The sequence below is a fragment of the Pteropus alecto genome, unplaced genomic scaffold (assembly GCF_000325575.1).
Source record: "Pteropus alecto unplaced genomic scaffold, ASM32557v1 scaffold75, whole genome shotgun sequence".
NCBI lineage: Eukaryota > Metazoa > Chordata > Mammalia > Chiroptera > Pteropodidae > Pteropus > Pteropus alecto.
Window position 1 is genome coordinate 29,051,037 of NW_006440638.1, and position 21,370 is coordinate 29,072,406.

General features: G+C 38.3%; 1 long non-coding RNA gene and 1 pseudogene across 2 annotated transcripts in view; both read right to left on the minus strand.

Moving 5' to 3' along the window:
* LOC112484305 overlaps nt 1–21,332 on the minus strand; it is a 22,587-nt gene extending 1,255 nt beyond the window's left edge. The window contains exons 1-4 of one of the 2 annotated variants that reach the window (XR_003047976.1): nt 21,190–21,332; nt 14,477–14,599; nt 11,923–12,039; nt 6,268–7,638 (exon numbers count right to left, since the gene is read on the minus strand). This is a non-coding gene — a long non-coding RNA (uncharacterized LOC112484305). Of the gene's footprint in view, nt 1–420; nt 477–6,267; nt 7,639–11,922; nt 12,040–14,476; nt 14,600–21,189 lie in introns of those variants that run through there. The other variant, XR_003047977.1, reaches the window with a different exon arrangement.
* LOC112484367 lies at nt 20,299–20,417 on the minus strand (annotated as a pseudogene).
* Nucleotides 21,333–21,370: the final 38 nt, after the last annotated feature.

A 21,370-nucleotide genomic window follows, 5' to 3' on the forward strand; every position in this document is an offset into this window, starting at 1 on the left:
ATTCTGGCCCCAAATAAATTGCGAGAGATCATAAATTATTTTTACCATTCTTAAGCCACTATGTTTCAGAGTAGTTTGTTACACAGCAATAGATAATTCAAAATCCAAGAACAAAACAGCAGATGGTTATTAGCTCAAATGCTAATGCTAGTTAACATAGTTGTCGGGATAATGCTGCACCAGGCTGAGCAAGAAAGGGAAGATGGAATTAAATCAGTGATGTCTGCCATGAGCACGGAAGTGGGAAGTTACAGCACTTGTATTTTTTATTTGCCAATCCTGGTCTAAGACAACTGACTATAGATCCAGGAAAAAAAAATGTTCAAAGAGGGAAAGGGAGAAAAAGGCAGGCAGATGGGGTAGCAGAAAAAGCACTAAACTTGGAAATAAGACATAAGGGTTCAAATCTCAGCTACTTACCAGCTGTGGGAAGTTAAGCAGGTCATTTAACCCCCTCTGGCCCTCAGTTTCTGCATCTGCAAAATCACAGGATTGTTGTGAGGGTTGAATAAGATCATTATCATGATACAATTGTCTAGCAATAGGTCCTCAACAAATGGGAGTATAGTGGAGTCCTGGCTAAGCCTAAGTAAGCTTTGGGTGTAGGGAGTGAATTTGAGGTCAATTTGAGTTTCAAAACCAGCATTAAGTCACAGCATTCAAGGCCTTCCTAAAGCTTTAGTTCCCAAAGTGTGTTCTATGAAATACTAGGTCCGTAGGATGTTAATAGTATGTCCTGTGAAATACTGGTTATGTGAGAATCTTAACAGGTGTGTTACACAGATAAAGAGTTTGCTTACATACACTTCTTATCAAATGACCCAGCAATCCCATTCCTGGTGAATACCCAGGAATGGGATTGCTGGGTCATTTGATAAGAAGTGTATGTAAGCAAACTCTTTATCTGTGTGAAGTTAAAATTTATGTTCACACAAAAATCTGTACATGAATGTTTATAGCAGCTCTACTGATAATCACCAAAAACTAGAAACAACCCAAATATCCTTCAACAGGATAAACAAACTATGGTACCATCCATACCATGAATGCTACTCAGTAATAACAAAGATCTAATTATCGATACATGCAACAACATGGATGAGTCTCAAAGGTATTACCTGAATGAAAGAAGCCAGTCTTAAAGGCTACATAGTATATAATTCCATTTATATGACATTCTTGTAAAAAAGAAAATTGTATTGGTAGAGAACAAGTCAGTGGTTGTCAGAGGTTAGGGGATGTGACTATAAAGGGATAGTACAAGGGAGTTTTGGGGTGTGATGAAACTGTTCTGTATCCTGATGGTGGTGGTGGTTTCATGAATCTATATATGTATGAAATTTCATAGAACTGTTATCAAAAAAAAGTTAATTTCACTCTGTATTATTTTTAAAAATAAAATTAAAAATTCACTATAATTGGGGAAATTTGGGGTTAAAGTGAAATAGGGTGCTTTACAAGACTTCTCAGAGCCTTTAATATGCTTTAATCACATATTTAATTTAGTAGATATTAATTAATTTAATATTTAATCACAAATGAGCATCTGTGATTCTCAAAGACTGGAAGAGAATATGCAGCATTTCTCTAATTTATTTGACCAAGGAAACTTTCTTTCTCCGAGCATCTCAGGAGCCTGGCGTTTCCTAGATTCACTCCAGGAAATTCAGCTCTGGTAATAACAGGTATGAGCTGGTGCCCTGATATCTGGGATATAGGGAAGACTAAAATGTCAGATTGTGAGTCGAGTACAATAGTGCTCCCTTATCCATGGCGGATATGTTCCTAGACCTTCAGTGGGTGCCTGAAACTGTGGATAGTACCGAATATATACACACACACACACACACACACACACACACACACACACACACGTATGTATATATGTATATATGTATACATGTATGTATTTATATACGTGTATATATATACATACATATAGTGTTTTTCCTATAATACATAACATGTATATATATGTGTGTATATATATATACACACGCACACGTATGTATATATGTATATATGTATACCTGTATGTATTTATATATGTGTATATATATATACATACATATAGTGTTTTTTCCTATAATACGTACCAACGATAAAGTTCAATTTATAAACTAGGCACAGTAAAAGATTAAGAACAATAACTAATAATAGAAAAATCAAAACAATATACTGTAATGAAAAGTTATCTGAATGTAGTCTCCTTCTCTCTCAAAATATCTTATTGTACTGTACTTGCCCTTTCTCTAGTGATGATGTGAGATTCTACAATGCCTATGTGATGAGATGAAGTGAGGTGAGTGATGTAGCATTAGGCTACTATTGACCTTCTGACCATACTATACGTAACAAAACACTTTACAGCTTCTCTTTGGCATATCCGAATTGCCAGCATCACTATTCTTGTGATTTTAGGCCAATATTAGGTAAAATAAGGGTTATTTGAACACAAGCACTGTGATACCGCGACAGTCAATCTAATAACCAAGATGGCTACTAAGTGACTAATGGGCGGGAGTGTGTACAGTGTTGTTACACTGGACAAAGGGATGTGTCATGTCCTGGGGTAGGATGGCTCAAGATTTCAGCACACTACTCAGAATAGCGCATGATTTGAAACTTACGAATTATTTATTTCTGGAATTTTCCACTTAATATTTTTGGACCACGGTTGACTGCAGGTAGCTGAACTCTGGGAAAGGAAAACTGCGGATAAGGGGGACTACTTTATTACTTAACACTGCAGTCTTCCTGCCCTACATGCATGCTAGGTTCAGAAGGTTACAAATAATAAAAAGTAACAGGTATTTCTGTGGTTTTAAAATTTCCTATTTATATCTAACTAGAAATACTCACAAATCTCTGTCTCACTCTCTGTCTCTGTCTCTCTCTTTCTCTCTCTAACACATACTTATTCATATGTACACATGCATTGATGAATTTCATCAAAAGATTGATAGCAGTTAGTCTGGGTGGTAAGCTATTGTGTAAATTGAAATATTTTTTCCTCTTTTTTGCTTTTCTAGATTTTTTTATTTTCCTGCAAGGAATGTAAAGCAAACAAACAAAAATAGCTAAGGATTTAAAATTTAAAAATTAAAAAGTAAAATTAGCTATCACTCCTTTGAATACCTACCATGTGCCAGGAACTGTACAAAGCACTGTCCACTTATTATCTCTCTTATTTAATCCTCACAATTTATGTGAGAGGCACTATTACTATTCACATTTTAAAGATGAGGAAATGAGACTTTAGGCAATTTACCAAACTAGTATAATATGGATTGACTTTGGAATACAATTATAGAAGCACACATGTACACATCGAGCTTCTCTCATACACACTCCACTTTAGGAACAACTGTCTGAGTTGGTAACTATCTCTAAGCCACAAACCCAGATAGTGCCACCCTTCCCAGCCCCAAATATCCTAATAACTCTCTCCTAGATAATAAGCCACGTGGTAGATTGAAAAACCTGGCCACAAAATTTTAGCTCTCCTTCTTGCAAGTGGTAGACTCCCCATTCCGCAAATCTGAGCTGATCTTGAGAGACTTGCTTCGGCTGATAGAATCTGGTAGAAGTGATATTGTGTAAGTCCCAGAGGCCTTATAGTTTCTACCTTCATCCTCTTAAAACCCAAGACCACCACGGTATGAAGAAGCCCAAAATGAAATACTGCATGGAAAGAGAAGCTGGGCCATTTCTGCTATCCCAAATGAACCCAGTCCCCAGCTAACCTTGCAAATGAATGTAGACATATGAGTGATACTAGACAAAACCAGCAGAAAAACTACCCATCAAACCCATAAAATAGTGAAAAGCAAAATACTGTTGTTGGTTTAAGCCACTGACAAGGAAAAAAAGTTCTGAGATATTCTAAATTAAATCACAGCTGGCTGGAGAGTGAGAGAAAGAGGCAGAGCAGTTAGCCCGTTAATAGCTGAGGACCAGCTGACAAAATACTGCTCACATTCCAGAATGTATGTTGGAGCTCTGAATCAACATTCAGGCACTTACTAGCTGATCACTAGACACCATATAAAAGGATGCATGAACTTTTAGGACTGTTGTCTATAACCCATCAAAAACAGTAAATATTTCTTCCTTACAGACCATTATGCTCGTATGATAGAACTACCCCCACTTCGCCTTATCCTGTCCCCTTATCTGTAGCCAATGTAAATTCTTTCAAAACAATTACATCTTTCCTCCCCAAAGTTACATCAACTCCAGGACTATGGACATGCTTGTCTTTTGCACCAACCCATGCTGCTGGTGTTTTACACTTCATACCCTATGACCTGTGTTTGTTTGCTTATATTTGTTTTCACTAGCTTTTGGCTCAATAAAACCTTTCTTTCAGAAAAACTTTCAGTGGTGAAAATTTTCTGTTTAACACCACTAAGTTGTGGGGTGATTAGTTATGTAGCAATAACTAACCAATACAACTTGAATTTCTCTCTCAAATCATTGGGGTGCCTGTGTCGGGTCCATGCTACAAAGAAATACTAAAGCAACACAATGGGGTAGAAAGCCCTTTCAGTGCGGTTCTCTTACACTTCTTTTCCTAATACGGAGATCAAGCCCATACTCCATACTCTGAGAGTGATTATAGGTTTCAGATACCCTTCCAAATAAACCAAAGGTTTCTTCTCAAAACAGAACTAATTGTACACAACTGAATCAGTATGGGTAAGAAAGTGTGGAAGATTACGCAAAAAAAGAATGTCAAGAAAGCTCTTTCTGTATGAAAGCAAGAAATTCTTTGCATAGGAAAATGTGTGCTGAAACCAATTAATTTTTTCCCCTTTGCTTTTATAGAACATTGGGTTTTTCTTCCAAGATTTATTGAGTCATGAAACATATTAACTGTGGCAGGCTGAGTTTCAATTAAAGACAGAAGGCAAGGGTCATTTACCTACAACTAAATTCTTCTTCAATAACAACAGACTCATGAGCAAAAGGAATTGCTGCAAGGAGAATATGACAAACTGTTACTATAGCTGTCATTTTTATTCAGACACAAATGGCTCTTGACCAGAAAATCATATTAGCTCAAAACATGATATGAAACCCAATGCTAATACCAGGAAACGTTTCCTACATGTGGGTAATTCCCTAGTGAAATCAGCAACCATGATGACGGGGGAAAATAAATCCTAGCTTCTTGAGTTATTATCTCTCTTGACAGAATGGTTAGCATATTTTCGTTTTATAAAATACCAGAATGTTATCACAGATTAATCAAATTCTGAAAATAAAATTACAGTCTACATTTTAAAAAGAAATACCACCAACAAAATACTGCAGTGGTGTTTGGAGTTTGATGATGACAATCATTTTCAGAAGAAAGTGTCTCACAGGGAAAAGAATACAGATGGTATCTTGTGGCTCCTTCACGGCAGGTCACTTTGCATTCCTTACTTTTTTTAAATGCTATCGACAGAACACCTTCTCAGCCTTTCCTTCCTTTCCATTTCTCATATTTCTTGGCCAGTTCCTTTTGATTTCAATCACTTGGCTCCTTCTAACTCCTTTTCTTGAACTTTAGTCCTCTCTTTTCTGCCTTTCCTGATATACAAAGAGTATAAGTGCTCCTCACATAACAGCCCTGCATTTCTCTGGTGTTAGCACAAAGAAAGAATTCTCTCTCAGGCAGGGTCCAGTTACCCTGCAATTTCCCATGTCCTCTTCTCGAAGATATAAGTCTCTCTGTCTCTGTCTCTGTCTCTGTCTCTGTCTCTGTCTGTTTCTCTCTCTCCAAGGCATCAGATCCATGATAAAGACTGAGAGTATATGTTCAGACAGAATGAAAGTAGACTTACCCATAAGCAACTTTTAAACAGCTCTTTCAAATATTTCCCTAGAGTGGTAACAGACATGGCTTCTAACATAAAGAAGTGGAAATTAAATTCAAATCATCACCTACTGCGTGTCTACTCCTTCCATACCTCATGCTAGGGACAGAGATCTACATAAGGCTTAGGCTCTGCCATTAAAGTAAAAACTCTGCAGACATTGTAAAGGAAAGAAAGCAAAGAAAACAGTCAACTGTTTGATGGAAAACCTGGCAAGTATCACCTGAGTATCACCAACAGGAAAGAAATTCTCGGGATACTGAGCTTCTGTTTCCTCATTTTTATTATGACTATAATGATATAAATAATAATCTTGTTTCATAGGATGATTACTATAGAGATCAGATTAGAATATGATTGAATGCATCTTGCAACCGTGCGATTGATTCTATTCAATCTATTCAATTTCAATCAGCATTTATTCAGCCAGGTCCTGTGCTAGAGAGATTGGAAATAAAAAAAGAATCCATAATCCATTGAAACTAAAGCACCCAAGGTCTGAGTAGAGAGACATGTAAAAAGATATATAACACAGTGTGTTTATGTGCTGTAATAGAGATATAGAAAATGTACCAGATCTTAGAGGATAGATGGAATTATCCAGCCAGGGTTATGGAGAGTAGGAAAGAAGGAAAAGGGCATCATGGGATGCTGTAGAAACAGAGCACATCATGTAAGAGTAACTATCTCTCATTAAGGCTCTTTTATGTACTAGTCACTATATTAGGCACTTTACAGATAATATTGTCAATAAATAAAGACTAGATAGAGGGTTCCCCTTCTTGAAAACATTGTGTCCCGTTAATTTAGATTTTGGCTTTAGTGGCTGTTCGGTTAATTGGCCTGAAGAAACTAACAGTTGATTGCCTAGATGGAAGAGGGGAAAAAAGTACTTAAGTAGAAGTGAAAAGTGATTGGTCCTTATCCTGCCCTGTTACTATATGGCTCTAGGGATGTCTCTTAGTTTGCTAGTCCTGTTTCCTCATCTACAAAATGGAGGTTTAATACCAGTTGACCATGTAATGTTGGGATAATGGATATATAAAAGGCTTTCAAGTCTGTTGAGTGTTCTTCAAGTAAGGCCCAGGCTGGAAATTCACTTCCTACAGGGGCCAGGGAAGTCACATAATTGAACAAACCAGGCCAGTGGAGACTCTACCAATTTTATATCAGCTCTTGCTGCATAACAAGTCACCCTACAACTTAGCAGCTTAAACCAACAACAATATATTACTTTTCACTGTTTTATAGGTTTGCTGGGTAGTTTTTCTGCTAGTTTTAATTGGGCTCACTCATATGACAATATTCATTTGGAAGGTTGGCTGGGGACTGGGCTCGTTTGGGAGAGTAGGGCAGCTACTCCTTGTTAGTTAATGTTGAATGTTCCCCTGTAGAAAACTGGGCCCCTTTTTGCAAACCTATTGTTCTTGAAAAATTGAAATATTTGTCTATGTATATGTGTAAGTCCCTAACTTTTAAATATTAACTAATTTTTTTAATGGAAAACATTGTATGACCCTAGAAAAAACATCCATGGATGTGATTTGGAGTATGGGCCACCAGTTAGTAAATTTCATGCAATGTTTCCAGCTGGCCTTTACTTCTGTGTCCATTCTATTAGGTTTTCTTCAATCACAAGGAGGCATATCAGGCCCATCTGGGCTCTCTTCCTTAGTGCGTGTCCTCTTAGTCAACAAGTCTTGAGGTGTAGTCTGTAGATCAACAGTGACAGAATCACCTGAGAATTTATTAGAAATGCAGATTCTTGGGCCTGTGGACAAAAAAAAAAAAAAAGCGGGGGGGGGGGGGGGGGATTCTATGGAAAGTAAAGAGTGATCCGATTATAAATTCCTAACTGGGCAGGTCATGGTGGGTCATCATGCCCTAGGCATACAACTTTTTAGTGAAAGGTTTATCTTTGCCATAAGCAAACCCCATCCATTATTTCTGTGCATCTAGGTTAACACACTTTTGAAATAAACTATAACCACCTCAGGAGAGCACATAATCTTAACTATCCTGTAATCCAATCCTTGTCTTGCTTTTTCCCACCTTCATGTAATTTTCCTTATGTTCCTTCCTTAATTTCAAATGCATTAAAGAAACTGCACAACTGTTATTTTCCGGAGCATTTGAGATCTTGCTCCCCAACATATGTCATCAGTTTGGCTCAAATAAACTTATAAGAATTCTCTATAGGTTTGGATGTTTCTTATCTTGACAAGCCCTACTCCAAACTTACTGATTGGGACACTCTGGGGTGGGGCCCGGCTACCTGCGGTCTAATAAGCCCTCCAGGTGAACGTGATGTACACTAAAGAACCAATACTCTCCATATTTGGGAAGAGAAAGGGTGGGAGGGATATACAGACTGCCTTTCTAAACTAGAGACATTCTCTTCCTTGAGCATCACAAAGCAAGCCACAGGCTCCCACTATTAATGAGTTCACAAGCAGCCAGATTGTGTGACATAGACCAAAAGGGCCATGGGAGAGCTCAGTGCCTTCTGATCAGGAAGACTTCACACTAATTTTCAGTCCTTGCTGTGGATCACGTGGAGAACTTGCCAAAATATTGATGCCATGGTCCCACCCTCAGCAATTCTGATTTAAGGGTCTAAGGTGCAGGATTTTTAAATGCTCTGTTAAGTGCCTCTATTTTGAAACTATGAGACTTCACTTGGGCCTTTAAAAAAATGGGAAAAAAAAGATACTGGTAACTGCAATGTCTCTGGGGGTAAGAACTGGGGAAAGAGAAGACAAGAAAGTGTTTCACTTTTTTATGTACTCTTTACAGTGGGCACTTTCTCTAGCTCTTCCATTCTTGAACTTCCAGCAGGTTAGTCTTCTAATCACTTTCCACAGAGCACAATGCTCAGGAATGAAAGCAATTCAATACTTTTCAGGAATTTCCTTTGGAAAGTTTATTTTTAAAAAAAAAAGTTAGAAAGAAAAAAGGGGAGAGGGAGAGATGAGAGAGAAAGAAAGAGAAATGGGTAGAATGTGAATTTATAGGAAAAGGGAGGGCTATATTCTAAGCAGAAGAAACAGCTTGGACAAAGGTTGGAGGTGAATTCTACAAGGGGTGTTTACAAACAATGAAAAGCCAATTTACCTGGGGCATGGTCCCTATAATTTTGGAGCTCAAATTTCATATGTGCAAATTACAGATAGAGTAGTTCCTGCACAGAAGGAACCCAATAATTAGGCTAGTTTCCTTCTGAAGGGTACCAGGAAGTCATCCCAAAATAGCCTCTTTTGCATATAGATCATTTTGAGCTAAAGGCAATTAAGAACCAGCAGCAGCAAGAAAAGCTCTTTAGCAACCCCAACTGCCTAAAAATAGAGTATAAATTTCCCCTTTTGTAAAGAAAATTTACATTTATAAAGGAAATTTCCATCCATAAAAGGGTCTCTGGATGAGGAGACCCTTTGAGACTCTAACCTGCATAACCAGAGAACCCATCTTTACCATGTATTTCCTCCCCTTACCTTCCCATAACTTGCCTCTTCCACCCAGAAGCCCCTTTTCCTTTGTCTAGCCTAGGATGGTATATAAACCTCAAGTATCTTAGTCATCTCCTTGAGTCTCATTTCTTTGTGAAACTCCCATGTGTACCTATGTAATTAAAACTGGCTTTTTCTTTTGTTAATCTATTACCAGTCTGATTCACCGGCCCAGCCCATGCAGGTAGAGGGGGGGAAAAAAAAGGTTTTTCCTCCCCTACTTGTCCTTCCTAGAGACAGTGGGACACTAACTAAGTGACTTTATAGTGGCCAACATAAATGTGTGCAACAGTAGAGATGGGCAATCTGGAGGGCCCATGTCCCACTAAAGGGCAGTGATCCACTCGACATCAGCCACTCATTTCCAGGAGGGGATTCACATCCAACACTCCAGATCTTCTAGTTTTAAAGAGAAGCAGAAAACCTAGATGTTAAATATCCCTATTTTTAAATGTCGGCAACTAATTCAGAGGCAGGACAGGTAGTGCAGGAACACTCCCTTCCCCTCTAGGACATAGCTCTGGAAATTTTTCCTTTCTTCAGACCGCTCCCTGTTTTAGCCCTGGCAGAAGGGGGAAAAGCCAAAATTGGTCCTTTCCAAACTAGATGCCATCTTTGGCTAAGGCATGACCTTTGGCTAATTATAATATCACTATCATCTCATCTGCATTGTAAATACTGCAGCTCCCATCATGCCCCTCATGGCAGCTCAGGAAACACCATATGAGGAAGAAAAAGCTGGAACTGAGCTCTTTGACTACTGGGAGGAAACAACAAAGCTACTCAGCATCATCTTCAGGGAAAACAAAAGTTCATAATCCAGCCGTCTCGCGTGTCTCTCTTTCTCTCGAGTAAGCCTGCACTGCCCGCGCTTGAGTGTGTATTTTCGCTTTAATAAACTTTGCGCTTTCTTGCTTGCTGTTTGCCTTGCCTTTGCATTCTTTCTTGTGTAATAAAACAAGAACCCAGTCACTGGACCCCTCCACGCTCTACAGCCATTCGCCTTACTCTTGAATTCTTTCTGGTAGAGTAAGACAAGAACATTTCCAGCAACAATTCCAAACCTGGGGTAGAACAAACAAAATACATCTGACCCAGGGGCTGCCCATTAGCAACTTCCGTTACAGATTAACTCTAAGAAGGCAGGGCATTCAGATAACTCCCAGTTTTAAGCACCCTCTGTGGCGTTATGCAGGAAGATTAAGAGACTTTTAGTAAAATCCTTGTTTCAGTCCAGCTCAGTCTCAATCAGCATAATTTTCTTCATGCTCCAATGAAATAGCAACCTGGTGTGACAAGATCATTATCACCAGAGGAAGGGACAATCTCACCATGGTCATCAGTTTGCATTATATAAATGAATCTAAGGTCTTGGTATGAGGAAACAATGAAAATGCACTGAACAGGGCAGTGAGGCACAAGCAGTTCAGGAACCAAATGTGCTGATGGGAAATAAAGGGTTACTCACAAATATACCAGGAACATTCACCCAGCACTTTCAGGTGATATTTTCCCAGTGTGATACTGCTTTCATGCTTAGTTTGCCTCTGACTCTTTCTGGTCACATGGAAAACCAAATAATAAACAATGACAGATGTAAAAAGATATGGATATTTATGATGCTTTGGTTTGGGGCCCCAATGAGGCTAGCCCAAAAGACACAAGATTGGAGCTGCCTTATCCCTACAGAAGAGTCTAAGCCTTGTTGACTCTAACATATACCTTGTTTATAAAACCCAGTAATTACAATTCTGTTCTAGACTCTCATACTTCCCTCCTCCTTAATGTGTCTCTTCTACTTTGCCACTTAAGGGTAACTGAGCATTCTGTGAGTCGGAAACAACCCTGATAGACCTGAGTCATCTAGAAGTGCTCTTGGAAGACCAACATCCAAATAGTCTTTTCACCTGTTGAAAAAGTTCAAAGACAATGAAACTGGTATCCAGCCACATCCCTTGATGTGTATGGGAACACAAGAGCCCTATGGAAGAGATGTTGAATACAGCCCACAACTAGGATATACAACCTTGTATAATGGATAGGGGAATTGCTTAAAAAGGCTTGCGTTAGGAGAGACATTAGGGACACTAAGAGAAAATTACCATGAATGAAGGAGTCTGGCAGGGTGTATGTCTTAGTCAGCTCATGCTGCCGTAAGAAAATACCATAGCTAAAATAAATACTTTTATTATATTTCATGAGATCAAAAATGACTTTCATGGGAATCTGAGCTTGGTGATACTCTATGTGTATGGTTGCAAAGAACCTCAAAATTGACAAATGTAGTGGAACTCTTTAGCACTTAAATTATCTGACTTCTCTGGAATCTGATATTGACAATTACTTCCTTGAAATTCTCTCCCCGCTTAACTTCCTTGTCCCTCTGAATCTCTCTGGCCATTTTTGGTATGCCATGGCTGAGCCTAATGCGGGTGGAGAGGCAGTGGGAAGAGAGAACACAGCAAGGAATTGCCATGAGAACAGCTGGCCCCTTCCCCAGCCCGATGGGCAGTGAGTGGCAGATAAGACTTGAGAGGGACTGCACTGACCTCTGAACTTTGGTCACATGCCCATGAGGAGCAGAAGAAACTCCAGAGTCTACTCATTCACTTTCATTCTCATTTCCTGTGCCAACTGCAGTGCTTGCTTGCAAATCTGGTAGTAAGCTAAAATGAAAGCAATCTTGTCAGGTTTTAAACTTGGATTCGCCTATTATTAAGGCTAGCCTAGCTTATCACTCCTCAAAATTCTCAGTGGCCACCTTCTCCTTGTCCTGCCCTGAACTGTTATGCTTCCTCTGGGTTCCCTTCTCAGTCCTTTTCTCATTGTATACTCACTCTCCAGGCAACCTTAACAACCACCCAGTTTTAACAATCATTCATATACTGATGCTCTCTATGTCTACATCTCTGACCACATCTGAGCTTCAGACTCAGCCCACAGCTTAGTACATGTCCCACAAACCCCTCAAACTCCACATGTCCAAAATTGAATTTATTCCCTCCCTCCACACTCTAGTCCACCTTTTACATTCCCTTTCTTGGTCAACTGGACATCTACTAACTTTGCTGAACATTCAGCCAGAAAAGGTAAACCTGATTACCAGAGTTGGCTCTGAGTTTCTTTAAATGCATATTTAAAGGCACCATTAGGATATAAATGAATCATGTTGGCTCTTTTCAAAGACCGCTTTTACTACTTACTTGAAGCTGAGATATATGTTTATAGTTCTCACAGGATTACTGAATATGTCTTCGACCAGCTTTTCCTTCTCTATCCACATTGCCATATCGTTGGTTCTTAGTCATTTAGTCTTTTACCTGAACTACTGCAATAACCTATCATCCAATCTCCCTCATTTGTATTTCTTCTAATCACTGCTACCAACGTGATGTTTCTGTTTCAAGTATATTTAAATATTTTCTTTTCTTATTACAGAATACATATTTATCGTAGACATTTGAGAAAATACTACAAAAAAATCAATGTTAATATTGTATAATATATACCTCCAGCCATTTTCCATGGATATACATCTTTAGATAAAAAAAGATTATATTTTATATGCCCTACTTTTAAAAATTAATGTTGTGAACAATTTTCTAACATAAAAAATATTTTTTAAATATGCTGTAATACACACCTTTATACATGCATCTTTGTTAATATTCACAATTATTTCTTTAGGAATGGAACTGCCGGGTCAACAGGGATACACATTTAAGACTTTGAACCTGTTGCCAAATACTCCCTGGAAAGGTTTTATCCATTCGTTATACTTCTGCCAGTAGAGTGATCATTTTAATGTAGAAATCAGCAAGTTAGAAGAAAGTTGCAGGTTCAAGAACACAAGAGCAGAAAAGGCTCAGGAATAAGACTATCACAGTCATTTAGGCCAGCATGTTTCCAAGTTTAGTTGTGGCCCATTAGTCTTCCTAATGAACCATGAAAAGATCAAAATATGCAAGTTCTCTTTTCAACTCTTAGAGAGAATGCCATGCAAGGCCAGGGACTTTCATTTTTACATGACTAAGTATTTAATAGCTTCCTCATTAATTATTAAGAGTGATTAAAATTTCATGTTCACCAAAAAAAAAGTACAGCATAGACAATTATTGAAAACTTTGGTTGCCACAGAAAGTTTGGCAATTATGCAAATTTCCTACTGCACGTGTGACAACATACATTTCTAGAATTTCCACAGTTTTCAAGAAGGATGCTTTTTTTATTTCCTCAGGACTTCAGTGTCTTAAGTTTCAAATTCACCCCTTCTGGTATATGTTACTTCACAAATAAAATGTGTTTGTTTTTGATTATATTGTTCATGCATAAACATTATTATGCTGCCATTCTAGGTTCCTATTTTGTTCCTAATTCTTTATCATCAAATTCTTTTGCCACCAGAAATGGAACAAATGGGGTATATTAGGTGTACTGTGGTGTCCTTTGCGCCAATTAAGTTAACATGTTTGAAAATTGATGGTCCGAATACCTCAAAATCCTCCTACTTTAGTCTAGGTTGCTTTACTAGGTTGGTTAACTAGTAAAGAAGACTGGTAAATTATTGCTTATAAGATGATCAGATATTTGAAGGAAGGGAGAAAAATAGAGTGGCTAAAAACAATTTTGAGAAAAGATGAAAAGTGGAAAAAAAAGAGAAAAGATGACAGGAGGTTCACAGGTTCATCTGCACATAAAATACTAATTGGTTTTTAAAACACTGGTCTTATGTGATGGAAGAATATATGCAGGAATATATGTTATATGACTATATAACAGGACTTGATTAAACATTAGCAGGGCTAAGAGGTCTGAGCTACCTATTAGCCTAATTGAAACATAAACAAGGCTGTGCTGAGAACTGAATCAATACTGTTTTGTACTCAGCCCTACCTACCCAGCCACTGGCCTACAGATTCATGAAACTCCTGATTTGAATCTGAAAGACTACCAGGAAAGAGGAAAGAAATCTTCCTACATGAGTGACTAACCCAGGAAATTGAGACAACTGAATAACGGGTTCTAGTGATAGGTCCAAAGCTCCTTATTTTCCCATCTAGCCCTGGGAAGTCATGATTTTAAAATGTAGGGGAGGGGATTTACCTTGACAAACAGCTTATGAGAGGATATGGGAATCTGATTTCTACCAGTTCAGTTTGCATTTCAATGGGGATTTACCAGCCTGAGAAAGAAATGGTCCACTGCATGGTAGTACATTTCCATTTCCTTAGAGAAAAAAGAGGGAGAGAAAATTGGCTAAATCAGTTCCACTTGGTTTTGCTCACATTTCTACTGTCAAGAGTAGCACAGTTACTCACCAAAAGGCACTAAAAACACCCACATGCTCAGAAATATACAGTCAGGCATTTATTAGGCTATAATTTAATAAGCTTGCTGTTTTCCATAATCTAGGCCATCATTAAAATATTCAGTAGCACCAGAATTGGACTTGCCTAAACAGCAGAATTTTATGTGAAGTCCTAAGTCAGCTGTAGATCACAGATAATTACATTTAATCCAAGATGAAGTTCCAGAATCTTTTTCTGCACATCCTCTGAAGTAAGGCAAAACAATATCTGTGAGGTTCCCTGACAGGCCACAAGTAAGGGTAGGAGAGAAGATGTACAGACAGAAAAAGAAAGAAAAGAAAAGGACAAAGACTGGAAAGAAAAGAGAGAAAGACTAAATGAAATAAAACACTTTAAAGATAAATGTGAATGATCTCATTTGTCACAGTACTGAACTATCATACGTTATTTATTGAGCATCATCTACTATATGCCAGACACTCTTCTAAGTGCTTTTACATGCATTATTTAATTCATTCAACACACATTCATTGCACACCTTCTGTATGCCAGGCATTGTTCTAAGCAAAGAATTTTCCATAAAGAACAAAATAGATGAAGCACTGTCTTCCTGGAGCTTACATTTCATTAGGGAAGATCTTATTTAATCATCATGGTAAAGAAAAGAGATAGGAGAGGCATGGTGAGAAGGGAAGGGATATGTATACAGAAAAAGGAAGGATTTAGGAAAGAGGATATAAAGGAGATGAAGGTTAAAGTATCATTCTCGGGGCTTTGAGATGCTAGATTAAAAAGTAAATCTCTGTTGATGCCTCAAATCTTTCAACATAAAGGCTTTGGAAGGTCCCATCATGACAGATTTACTGAAAAGTCTGAATTGTAAATGTTTAAAGAAATATGCTTCTATGTTATTTAAAATGTATTTGAAATGGCAATTAGAAATGCTAACAAATCTTTCTGAGTAAGATATATAGCAATATGCTGTTTTAATGAAAATACATATTTGTAATAAGCAATGTTCATCTGCACATATAAGCCTTGTTTCTCCACCTATTCCAGTGAAAGGGGGAAAAAATCAGTGACATGAGATGTATCAGGTATTTAGCTGAATCCCTCACCTGTACCAACAATAATATTAATAGATACCATTTACTAAGGACTTGCTTTCTGCTGCATAACAAACTATCTCAAAACTTAGTATTTTTAGCAATAATGATTTATTATTTCTTGTGATACCGTGGGTAGTTTTAGTCTTGCTAGACTCACTTATACAGCTGCATTCAGACGGTGGGCTCAGCTGTGACACTGGCTCCCTGATGCATCTCTCTCCATGTGGTCTCTTACCATATAAAACTATAGGCTGGGCTTCCTTACATAGTGGTACTTAGTCCAAGAGAGCAAAAATGGAAGCCGCCATGCCTCTTAAGACCCAGGCTTGGTACTAGCCAACAAAATATCCGCCACGTTACTGAATTGTCAAAGCAAATCATAAGCCTAGCTCAAATTCTAGGGGAAGGGAAATAGATTCTAACCCTTGTTGGGAGGAGTGGTACTTAACGATGATGAGAATTGTTGGCAACCATCTTTGTAGGCAATCTGACTCATTTGCCATATGTCAGATATTATACATTATCTCAATAAATCTTCACAGCAACTTACTAAGTAGTCGCCATTTTGTTCCTGTTTTACAACTAGGAAAAAGTAGTTCCTAAAAGGTTAAATATCCTCTTGCAAGTAGGTGGCAGACCTAGGACCAGACCTTAACCACCTCAGAATTCCACTTCACAACCATCCCTCAATATGAGGGTCAGTAGATTTAGAATAGTTGAACCTCATGCTCTCTCCCTGAGAGAAGCAGGAAATTATATGAGTTAAGGGCTCAGACCCTCCGGTCAAACCACCTGGGTTCAAATCTTGGCTCTAAGTCTCATTAGCTCTGTGACTTTGGACTAGTTAGCCTCAAGTTCATCATCTGTAGAAAATGGCTGATAATATTTACCCCACAGGACTATTATAATGCATGTAATGCACTGCCCAGATGTGTTCCATAAATGTTAATTACTTTTGTTGTTCCTCGAGTGTCCTGATTAGTTTACCCTGAATCAAGCAGTACTGCAGTCCCATGACCACGGTCTCCAGAGCTGTTGCTGACCAATGATCCTGAATCGATGTGATTTGATCATCACTGTCCCTGCTGGCCTTATTGATTCTGCTTTGCTTCTGGACCCGTGCTGCTGCTATAATGACCACTGTGGGTCCTGCCTCACTGTGGTCCCTCTCTGCTCATTTGTTGTACTTCTTGCTTCCTTCTAGAATCGCTACTTCATACTAGAGATCTGGTAGCTGTCCATGTTCACCTACAATATTCTCCCTTGGTCAGTGCTCTGTTAATTCTGATTTCACAAAGGGAGAACAGCTCTCAGAAGCTAATCCACTAATACCTTGTTTTGTCTTTGACTATTTAAAAAAAGTTCATTACCATCTCTTTCTAACATGGGAGGAGGGAACAGAAGTTTCCCAGATTCAGGACATTGCCAGGATATTTCCTGTACTGTTCCTTTTCTGTTGTGCTTTGAAAGATACAACAGTGCTTTGCAGTGTTTCAGAATGAGTAACCACTAGGTGGCAGGGGTGTTTCGTTCCCCAGCTCATCACCTTCTATCAATAACCGTCAAGATACATACAGTTCCTTTCAAAACGAATGAGTTGCTTTTAAATCAACTTACTAATCCATATGAAGTTCGAAGTGAACAATAAATCTCAGGTACATTCTCTTGAAAATTCATTGTGATGTTATTAATTCTATTGGAGAGCTCTCACAGGAGTTTTATTACTAAAGCAGTTTTATAGACTTTGGCTTGAAAGGGCATGGGAAAAGTAAATAAACCTCAGCTTGTTTAGGGCACTGCCAAAGCTGATTATTCTCCCCTCTAGCTGTTAACACCCAATAGGCCAAAGATCCATTGAGTTAAGAGTTCATGGACTTGTGGGCTATCATTTCGTTAATAGGATTGTAGACACAGCTCTCATTTCCCAATGAGGTCCCAAAAAGCTTTCCTGGAGAGATGGAATTTCAGTAGCTTCTTGAGAAGCAGGTGTAGGGGCATCCTTTCTTTCAATTACATCCCCACAAGAATCCAACCTGCCAAGCAGAATGCTTTTTTAACAAAATGGACTGGGAGGTACAAAGAAGGGAGGCGAGGTTGAGAAAAGGTCAGAAGTGTTGATAAAACCCTCACAAGAAATGCTGTTCAGTGTTGATGGAATGTTTAATATATCACTTAAATTTACTCATGTAAATTTAACAAAGAGGAACAATCTATACTGGGTTATAACTTTAACGGGAGAAGAGGAGAAACAGGACGGTGGGGATGTTAGTAGGCTAAATCTCAAGTATCATAAAAGAGTCTGTAGATAATCCCTAAAATTGAAAAAGCAAGAAATAGCACTACAAGCATGTTATTTACAGACACGGAGGAAATCATCTGTGAACTAGAGGCAGAAATGTCAACAGTCCTTATAGAGCTGAGGAATGGCTATACTGTTGGACTTTCTAACCAAGACTTTGTTTTATCCTTAAGAATAGGAAAAGACAGTTATTATGTTAAAATAGATATCTGAGTTCATAGGAACAACTACCACTGAATTCCTAATTTGTGTCACTATATCTGATAGGAATTATCAAATTCGATCTTTTGTTTGTTTACGTAGAGGTCACTTTAGTTTAATGTAACACTATAGCCAGTTAGAAATTAGAGGCTTCAATTTTCACATGTATGTGATTTACCCAAAATTGGCATTTTCGAGCAAGGATCCACTTTAGTCAGTATTTTCACAGTAGATCATTGAGGTTTTTCTAATGTAAGCTAACATACTATTACTCTGCAATAAACCAGAACTAGAATTCTGAAGAGCAGTGTCCATTTTTACTTTGTAGCATTTTAGCCTGAGTTCTTGAGCATGCATTTCCCAGCAGAAGAGCACTCTAGACTAGCAAATCTGCCAGGTCTGATTCTCAAACTCCCAGTTCTTTACCTTCTTTTCAGACTTACATCCAACCCACCACTGATGACAGGTCATCCTTCAAAATACACCAGAATATGACAATTCTCACTACACTAATCCCTATTATCCTAGTTTGAGCCATCATCATCTTTTACTCGGACCACTGAAATAGGCTGATAACTGCTTCCATTCCTCCCCACTACCATTCTCCATATAGTACCCTGAGTGATCCTTTTTAAAAGTAAGTCATGGTGATAATTTGTAAAACATTGACCGATATGATGTACCCACCCCATTTTATCTTTGACCTCTCTCCCCCTCATTCGCTCCTTCCTGGACTCCTGGCTCTTCCTAGACCCTGTTGAGCATGTTCCTACTCTCTACTTGGAATGCTCTTCTCCTAGGTATCCAATGGGTTGCTTTCTCATTTCTTTCAGGTTCTCCTTTGTCACCTTATCAATGAAGTCTTTCCCAACAACCTGATATAAAAAAGGCATTTCTCCCTCATCTCTTTACCATTCCCCACCCCCTGACCTTGCTTAGTTTTTCTCTGTAATATTGATCATCACAAGCATGTTACATATATTTTTTCTCTAGTCTGTCTTTTCCACTAGAATATAAGCTCTATAACAGGAAGTCAGGGACTTTGGGGCTTTTTTTTTCACTGCTGTATCCCCAATGCCTAAGAGTGCCTGACACATAATAGATGATCAATAAATTCTGTTAACTCATTTCCCGTTTGCCCCGAGAATACTCGCTGGCAGCACTTGTGGCTGCAGCATTTACCTCAAGATGACTTACAGATTACAGTCTTAACCTTATCCTCAAAGTTTGCCACAAAATATCTCACTTTCATTATTATTTTCCCATTTGCTCTAGCATATCGATAGTCTTTGGGAACAAATGATATCATTCTATTTATAGCATTCTGGTTTTAGTAGTGGCATTTCCACTTACAAAATACAGTAATTTCCAATCGCTGAAAATGTCAAATCCTAGAAAACATAGCATTCCTATACATTGATGTTTAACATCGTTCTTGAACACTTAGCTGAAGATTCATTTGATGAATCCGATTTACGTCTACATTTTTGTTTCATTAGGATTAGAAACAAGTTCTGTTTAAAAATAACTCCAAGAACAGTTTTTAGATTTTATCTTCACATTGAAAACCAGTCAGATTTGCTTCAGCTTCAAAGAGGATGTTTGTGTAAAATTAAATTAACACTGGCAGCAAGCTGCATTTTTTTTTTTCTAAACGGGAAATGGGTTAAATAACAGACTCAACATGATACTACTGGTAGATAATGCGTCTTTAGAGCGCAATGTTTCCCCAAGTGTGAGATCTGTTTATAGAGATAATTTTAAATAGTATAAAGTATGCATTAAATAACACTAACTCAGACAGAGAGAATCTTTTCTCTCTTTGTCAAAGTCTCAATTAGTGCTAGTTTGTCCCTAATGCTCCAAAATTTGTCCCTTCAAAGAATAGAAAATGAGCCTTACATATAGAGCCTACTAAGAGCCCTTTGCAGGGAAAAGTATCTGGCTAGAATTTAATCATCTTGCTTTGTTTCCATTGTATTTATTTTTAAGGGTACAATCTTTTTTTTTTTTTAGCACCGGGTCTTCCCAGGTGGTCTCCCATCTAAGTACTAACCAGGCCCGACTCTGCTTAGCTTCCGAAATCATATGGGATCAGGCGTGTTCAGGGTGGCATGGCCGTAGACAGAGTACAATCTATTTCAATTATGTGCCCATCAACATGTTAATCTCATTAAATCTTATAACTCTTATCCAAGAAGTAGCATTTTGCATATGAAAAAACTGCAGATGAGTTTCCCATAAGATCGAAGTTTCCTTTGAGACAAATTCACAGACCATAAACCCACCATTTTAAATATTTTAAAGTGTACAATTCAGTGTTTCCTAGTCTATTGACAATGTCGTGGAACCATCACTACTATCTAATTCCACTACATTCTCATCACACCAAAAAGAAAGCCCATACCTTTTAGCAATCACCCCCAAATTCTCCCCAATGCTAAGCAACCCCTAATCTACTTTCTAGCTCTTTAGACTCACCAACTCTGGATATTTCATATAAATGGAACCATATATGTGATCTTTTGGATCTGGTTGTACTTAGCATAATGTTTTCAAGGTTCACCCCTGTTGTAACATGTATCTTTTACTCCATCCTTTTTTAAAAGAGTAATATTCCATTGTATGAATAGACCACATTTGCTTATCTATTCAATCACTGATAAATATTTAGGTTGTTTCCACTTTTGGGCTATTATGAATAATGTTGCTAGGCACATTCATGTTCTAGTTTTTGTTTAAAAACATCCCTAGTCTGCCTGGAAAGTGCTGTGCCTAACATTTTGGCCAAGATATTTAATATCTTTGAGGATGTTTCTCCTGCTTTAAAATGCGAATAGCCTTGCCCACATCAAAGTGTTGTTGAAACAAATAAAACGACGCATGTGAAGCGCTTACTCAGTGCTTGGCACGGCTAAACACTATAAACGTTAGCCATTATGATGACAAGCCACAGGGCCCACAGGCTCTCCAGGTTCAGATTGCAGATGCTGTCCCCAGCTGCATGAGCGGACCAAGCCATATTAACTGCCACGGGAACAAACCTTCAGGTTCACGTTTCTCTCTGCACGACCTTGTA